The sequence below is a fragment of the Coenobita brevimanus genome, chromosome 104, assembly GCF_032717465.1.
Source record: "Coenobita brevimanus isolate Jiangsu-jjx chromosome 104, ASM3271746v2, whole genome shotgun sequence".
Classification (NCBI taxonomy): Eukaryota; Metazoa; Arthropoda; class Malacostraca; order Decapoda; family Coenobitidae; genus Coenobita; species Coenobita brevimanus.
In genome coordinates, this window is record NC_137057.1 from 38,702,152 (window position 1) to 38,710,631 (window position 8,480).

Sequence of the window (8,480 nt, forward strand, 5' to 3'; positions counted from 1 at the left end):
TGCTAGGGAGATCTCATGTTTTGTAACACTAGGAAAGACTTTTGCATGTTCAGTAATGCCATATGGTATGAAGAATGCACCAGCCACATTTCAGAAGCTCATGAATGTTGTAACAGAGGGTTTGGCAGGGTGTGTTGTTTATATTGATGATGTATTAATCTTCAGTGACAACTGGAAAGATCACCTATGCCATGTCAGTAAATTTCTTGAGCGTTTGGTTCAGGCTAATCTTGTAGCTAATTTATCAAAGTGTGAGTTTGGTCAAGCTAAAGTTCAGTACCTTGGGTATGTAATTGGTGATGGACATGTTGCACCACCAGGAGCTAAGGTTCAGGTTATAAGTGATCTTCCCAGACCTAAAAGTAGGAAGGAGCTACAAAGATTTTTGGGAATGGTAGGTTATTACAGGAGATTTGTCCTTAACTTTTCTATTCTTGTATCACCACTTACAGACCTACTGAAAAAGGGAGTTAAATTTGTCTGGACTGATAACTGTGAATCCTCTTTCAACAAACTTAAAGCTATTCTATTAAGTCAGCCAGTGCTCGCTACTCCAAATTTTGCTAAGCCTTTTAAGATGGCTGTTGATGCAAGTGATACAGGAGCTGGGGCTGTTTTGCTGGAAGAGGATGATCAGGGTATTGAACATCCTGTATCTTATTACAGTAAGAAGTTCACTTCACCTCAAAAGAACTACTCAACTATTGAGAAAGAGCTTTTGGCCTTGATTTTGGGTTTACAGCATTTTTCATTTTATTTGTGTTCTGGTTTTGACCCCATAGTCATTTATACCGATCATAACCCACTGAAATTCCTTAGTAAGTTTAAAGATAAAAATCAGAGATTGACAAGATGGAGTCTACTTCTTCAGGAGTATTCATTAGACATACAACATGTCAAGGGGAAAGAAAATGTTATTGCAGATTGCTTATCTAGACTTTAGACAGATTGTTTTAGAGTAATAAGAAATTTCCTTTGTAAATTTCTTTTTCTTTGTGGGGAGGTGTTACATAGCCTATGATTTCATCATCCTTTGTGTAATTTTAACGCACAGTTGCTGCATGTTTGATCACGAGCGTGTTCTGCCTCAGTCCCCCCTTCTACCGTTATAGTAGAGTAAGTCGTTCTCTCTGTTATTCAGAGCGGGATTTTCAGCTCTTTGTCCCCATGGCTTCATTTGCGCGTCCTTCTTACAAGTTGTATCAAGCTCTGCCGGCCCCTATATAATGAGCTCAGTCTCTGCATCATGGCCACTTAGATCTGCTCCTCATTTTGTTCACATCTCTGTCCTCCCCTGTACAGATATTATTATTGTGAGTGCTCAAGAAATCTCCAAACATCTAGCAGCTGTGTGTAATTTGAGTATAACTGTTGTTGTATTTTTTCTTGTACTGTGTAGCATAGGGTTGATTCTTGGGCCTGGTGAGGTCTTTGTGATTAATGTTGGGTTTTATGTCAGTCATTTTTGATAATAGTTTGTATCAGTAATAATTTATCTTGCATTAACTGAGCTTTAGCAGGTGTATTTTCATTTTATCAGGGCTGACTTAGATAAATTTACTCTTGCTAATTTCGTGTTAATAGAGGCTATTGCAGTTAACCATATATTTAACCTGTTTATTTGCCATTACATTATCCTTATGAGTCCTGAATGTTTTGTTGTTAGTTTGTGCATTAAACTTTAACTTGTAATTTTACCTAACTCTTTTGTTTTGAACCTGGAACTTTACGGGACAGTAGTGACTCTTAGTATTCTCACTTAAAGTGTACATTATCTTTCTCTGTTCCGTAACAATATATATATATATATAGATATATATATATATATATATATATATATATATATATATATATATATATATATTTATATATATATATATATATATATATATATATATATATATATATATATATATATATATATATATATATATATATATATATATATATATATATATATATCACTTTAAAAATCTCACTCGGGAAATCTCACTACAAACACCTCACTTCAGTACTTCAGTTGCAGAATGAAGTGGCCAATCCCTGTGCAGCGAGGCAAGAACTTCACTTACTTCACTCTCGCCTCAAGACCATTCATTCAGACCTCACTTCAGTTTCACATATCTCACTTCACTCTTACTTCTAATGCCTACACTTCACCCTACACTTCACTCGCTTCAGTCACACTATCAAGCAACTTCACTTCCGTCGAGAGTTTATTTCCAGGGCAAGGGGGGGGGGGATTATCCAGTTCGGAGTTATTAGTTGCATTGGGTCGACTTCCTATATCTGACCATTTCCGTTCCGCTCGCTCTAAGACAAGGACCTGATTCAGACCTCTCTCTCTCTCTCTCTCTCTCTCTCTCTTTCTCTCTCTCCTGAATATGCTCATTCGCGTTTTATCCACTACAGAATAACGCTCCGCAAAATCTCGCTATTTTCGAGAAGCTTTGCTTTTATGGAGAGAGAGAGAGAGAAAGAGAGAGAGAGAGAGAGAGTTTTCACACTCACAATGAAAAATATGGACAGAAAAGAAACAATAATTTATTCAACAGAATATAATGTTCTATATTTTTAGTTTTATTTTTGTTAATACGAGAAAAGGAATAATTTTTTTGTATTCATTTTTGTTCTCATAATGTAATGCTTATGAGAGGATGAGAAAGTATAATCTAATGATCAAAAATAATTCTTTTTTTTTTTTGTATTTATAATGACAAAAGGAATCGACAACTTCATTAAAGAACGGGTACAAAAAATGATACAGACACGTGGAGACACAAGTACACATAGATACAAAGAAACTACACACACACACACACACACACACACACACACACACACACACAATAGCCAGGTGTTGACATCCTCCTCAGAGTCCAAACTATGAAAAAAATGGGGACGGGGAGGAAGAAGACAAGAGAGAGAGAGAGAGAGAGAGAGAGAGAGAGAGAGAGAGAGAGAGAGAAAGAAAGAAATGAGTTACATAGTTACATAGATGCACAGACCACACAGACCTTACGGTCCCTACGAAGCGGTCCGGTTTTAATGCTAATAGTTCTATAATTATAGGAGCAGGAGGAAACGATAGTACAGCAGAAGGAGAGAGAGAGAGAGAGAGAGAGAGAGAGAGAGAAGTAGGTTAGGTAGAAATTCATGGCAGCTAACTCCCAACAACTTCACTAACCTGAGACACACATATCTCTCCCCTGCACAACCACCAGCCTAACATACATACATGCATACATACATACATACATACACACATACATGCCAAGAAGCCTTCTTTCCTGCATGCTGGTGGGAGTATGGATATGGGACAGTAAAAAGTGGCTAGAGATCGAGACCTCCCCCCAAAAAAAAAGAAAAAAAAAAAAAAGCCACTTCATATGTAGACGGAAGGCGCCAAGGTGTTCATGTTTTGTCGGTGGAAAGGCTCACTTGTACAAATGCGGATAAAATAGAGGAGTCCCCGCTATGAATAGAACATGGAGAGCTGTACAGAGAGGAAGCAAACTGATGAGAAGTTCCTCTTCATCTGCAAATATCTATCTATCAGTTCAGGGGGAGGTACTGGAAAGAGGTTAATGCATTATAAGCTCCCAGTAAGTCTTGTGTGTGTGTGTGTGTGTGTGTGTGTGTGTGTGTGTGTGTGTGTGTGTGTGTGTGTGTGTGTGTGTGTGTTTCTGGAAGAACGATAACTTTCTCGAGAGTGAAACTGTATACATAAGATTACCATTCCTCCATGCCATCAATCCTCTCCCCCTCCCCCACGCAAGCATGCACACGCGCACACACACACACACACACACACACACACACACACACACACATGGAAACGCGATGGAAGGAAGAATGGGAGTCAGAGGAAATTGAAAGAGAGAAAAAAGGAAGAGGAGAGAGGGAAGGGGAGAGAGAAATGGCTTGGCAGGAAAGAAGAGAAACGAAGGAAAGAGGAAAAGGGAGAAGAGAGGAGAAAGGAAGGAAGAGAAGAGAGGAGAGGGAGAAGAGGGAGAGAAGGAAGGGGAGAGGTAGAAGGGGAAAGAGGAGAGAAATTTGAGAAGAGAAAAAGAAAGGCAAAGGAGAGGAGAGGAGGGGAAAGGGAATGAGGAAAGAGAAAGGAGGCGGGAGAAGAAGAGAGAAACAATAGAGGAAGAGAAGATATGAAAGAAGGAAAGAGAGGAGAGGAAGGGAGGAGAGAGAGGGTAACGGGAGGGGAAAAGAAGAGATGAAAGATGAAAGGGAAGAAAAGGAGCGAAGAGGAGGGGAGGAGAAAAAGAGGAAAGGTAAGGGTGACGTTGTTTAAAAGTCTAATTACTACTTACTAAAAACCTCATTCTTCTGTGACACGCCACCGTTCTTCATGTACCTTTACATTTTCCTTTCATTTCACCTCTCATTTTCCTCTCTCTTTTTTCTTCTTTTCATCATCGTCTTCGTCATCGTCGCTATCTTCTTCTTCATCGTCTCTTCTTCAATATGCCTACACAGTTCTTTTTATTTGGATTTTCTTTTCGTTTTCTTCTTATTCATCGTCTCTTTCTTCTTCATAACCAGGGCCCATATACATGTATGTATATGGGCCCTGTTCATAACACCCTCCTCCACGTCCTAAATCACTTTCTTCTTTTTCAAACCACATCATTCTCCACCACATTCTTAATTATCATATAATATAAAAAACCAAATTCTCTTTATCTTAGACACCTTTCCATAATCCCCACTCGAACTGTACTTCTTCCTTTGATTTCCTCTCTCTCTCTCTCTCTCTCTCTCTCTCTCTCTCTCTCGCATGTCTTCTACCTATCAAGTTACATCTTTGATCTCAGGTAATAGATAATTCTCTCTCTCTCTCTCTCTCTCTGAACCAAGGATAAGAGTATGGAACACCCTATTGTTCAAATCCAGAGATCCTACTCAAGGGCATTTAAGTCTACCCTCAAACCATCTCTCTTGCCGTCTGAAAAAGAGAGAAAATGAGAGAGTTCCATTGTTCGTTTGAAGATTCTCCCCTCATATAAAGGGACCGGGCCCTATGTTAGCCCTGTCAGTGGGGTTTAGGATCTTGAAAAGCTTTTGCACGGGTTGTCCCCTGGTGGGCAACTATGCCACCCACCAGGGTCAACCAGTGGGCAGCCCAGCTGTCTGCCATGGCAGCCCAATCCACCAGAGGGCTCGCTGGGCGCGGCGGGCAATGAGACAGAAGGGAGGGAGTTTAGAAATGAAAGTGTAAAGAGGAGGTGTCTGAAGATATATATATATATATATATATATATATATATATATATATATATATATATATATATATATGTATATATATATATATATATATATATATATATATATATGTATATATATATATATATATATATATATATATACAGAGAGAGAGAGAGAGAGAGAGAGAGAGAGAGAGAGAGAGAGAGAGATTAAAGAGACGAAATAAGCAAGGGTGAACAAGGAGGAATTAGGTCAAAGTTCTAGAGCTAATTTCTCATATACACACTGCAAACTTCAATTAATATTTAGATTTATAGCTGCAGCTGTAATAGCGAAATTACTGTTGACTCAAGGGCCAAGGCTGGGGTGAAATTTGAGAGAAAGAGAGAGCGAGGGGGGGAGGGACAGCCACTTACCAATACATGCACATCAACCCAGTGTGCTAAGAAAATGCTGACCGGCCCCTGGGTTCACATCCCACTATTTCGCTCTGAGCCCTCGTATTTCTTGCCCCATCTCACATAATTCTTATTGGTTTTCCCCGGGTTACATTCTCTCTCTCTCTCTCTCTCTCTCTCTCTCTCTCTCTCTCTCTCTAACTTTTCTGTACCATTTCTTTATCTATCGTCTTCTACTTTTGGGTCACGATAGTTTTTTCTGTGTGTGTTTGTGTGTGTGTGTGTGTGTGTGTGTGTGTGTGTGTCTGAGGTGGTTCCGATGTATAAAACCTCTGGCCACACAGCAATGTTTAGCAATGGCCACTCAACATCTGGCCAACATCCACTCAACATTCACGCCTCACTCCACTGCTGCTTCCATTGAAGGTCACACGGTCGCCCTGATTGGCGCTTGAAGTATTGATGTGCGATTAGTTTACGGAAAGGAGAGAGAGTGTTATGCTTTACACGGTGTGTGTGTGTGTGTGTGTGTGAGAGAGAGAGAGAGAGAGAGAGAGAGAGAGAGAGAGAGAGAATAGCTCAAGAAGCTTTCATTTGATTTTGACCAAACTCGGTGGAAGTGTTGAGTGTTGGCGAAGGAGTTGACCTATTATGTTTAAAGTAATGAGTCAAAGGTCTGGCACACAGGGCAAGGTTAACGTAAACATTTTTTTTGTGTTATTTAGGCTATTTTTTTAAGGTTCAGGGTTTGGCTCGGCGATGTCTCTTATGCCACGCAGGAAAAGAGTCTAAGGTCATTTTCTGGGTTCATAACAACTTTTCCTTAGTGACTTTTTTTTTTTTTTTTTTTAATCCTGGAGCCATTTTCCAGGTGACATTCTGGGGTCGTGGCAACTTTTTCTCAGTGTCTTATTATAATTATTATTATTATTATTTATTTTTTATTTTTTTACAGAAGATGAACAAAGGAAGGGAAAACAAATTAAATGACAAAAATCGATACTGCACATTGAAGGTGTCCTCCGTTCATTACAAATTTATTACATGAAAATGGTCTAATATGCAAAATTAATAAATAATTAAAGAAATAAATAAAATAAAATAAAATAAAACGAAATATGAAAAAAATAAACAGCAAAAAAAAAAGATGTTAAGAAGCTTCCTGTGCAGTTTCTAGCCACTCTCATCTTTCCGCCTTTCCCGGAACAATACAGATGCAGAGTAAATTTCTCCCTATTTCCAAGCCTAACTTGCTCAGGAAATGAAATTAATCTTCACTCTCTCAGCAGACACGCCTCAAGGAAAAGAGCTATTGCAAGAAGGATGACTCTCTTATTTCCTGTCTAAGGGTAGAGAAAGGAAGTATTGTTATTTGCATGTGGGGGAAATGAATTAGTAAGGTTTAGTTAGGGTAAGGTAGGTTAGCTTGGGGAAGGGGAGGGGAGGGTAGAGTAAGGTAGATTAGGTTAGGTTAGGTTTGGGTGTCATATTATCTTTATCTATCTATCTATATACCTAGGCTGCTTCCCCCGAGGAAAGGGAGGTCATATTATAATAATACATATTATATTAATAACACAAATCTTAATAGATAGGAACACAAATATTTAGTCTTAAAGGTAGTCAAGCTAGGTGGGAAAGGAAATGTGTTTGCAATTTCAGTGGGAAAGGAAATATGTCAGCAAGAGTTAATCAAAGGAATGCCAGAGGGCACCGGAAGCGCTACATATACACAGACACACACAAGCTTCTAGAACCCATACCTATGGGTTGTACACATGACACAAAGCCCTCCTAGACAGGGAAGGAAGAGTTAGAGAGTCAGAAGGGGTCTAGCTATAGAACCAAAAGTTTGTTGAGAGAGGAAGAGAAGAGGGGTCCAACGAGAACTTAGCTTGTAAATATACTATCCTGTGTAAGACACACAGTGTTTCAACTTAAACTTTCCCATGAAGATAATAAACTACTATCAAGACCCTGTATCCACCATTAATTTCTCTTGTCTTCGAATACATGAAAACTATAATCAGTCTCATGATTCACATATTATATGGTAAAGATACCACATATCATAGTTGGTGGCAGTACTGAATGACCCGATGCCTACAAACCATCACTTCTACAATCAATTAAACACAAGCGAGTACCACGTTAAGTACACCGCTTCCCGTTCGATCAGCGAAGTTAAGCAACATTGGGTCTGGTTAGTACTTGGATGGGTGACCGCCTGGGAACACCAGATGCTGTTGGCATAACGTTCTCCCTACGTGTCGAGTGGGGTTGGTGGAGGATTAGTGCCCCTCCCTGTAAAACAATTAACTCTAAGCCCTTGGCCACCCCGTTTGGGATACATGGCGTCTGGCAATGAATGATGAATGAATGAATGAGTATACAACGACAACGAATAAATCACAAGAATAAAGAAAAACAAAACAAGCAAACAAAGAGCAAGAAACGACTCACAACTCACAAACACCTGACCCCACACCCCTCTCTCCAACCGCCCACACCTCCATCTCCACCAAGCTGATGCAGAAGTGCAGGAGGTCAAGACGACGGCAGCAAATACCCAAGCCCATATTCACAACTCATCTTACCTTTCTTCACTCAGGTTACTCACCGCTACTCATTTACTCACCACAGCTACCAGACGTCACTGTGCGTGTTTGCTGAGACGACGCCACGTCAATCAGCGTGTGTCTGACACCACACATCTCTCACCCACTGCCCATTACTCATTCTTATTCACACATTCCTACTCATATTCATTTATTTCCAATAGCTAATGAGTGGGAATTCGATGTGTATGGTGAGGTTCAACTATGATTAAGGCTATTGCGCACTCCAATCAACACTGAGATC

General features: G+C 39.7%; 1 pseudogene; it reads left to right on the forward strand.

Annotated features, from left to right (window-relative positions):
- The first annotated feature begins 7,753 nt into the window (after window positions 1-7,753).
- Window positions 7,754-7,870, forward strand: LOC145416152 (5S ribosomal RNA; annotated as a pseudogene).
- The last annotated feature ends 610 nt before the right edge of the window (window positions 7,871-8,480 follow it).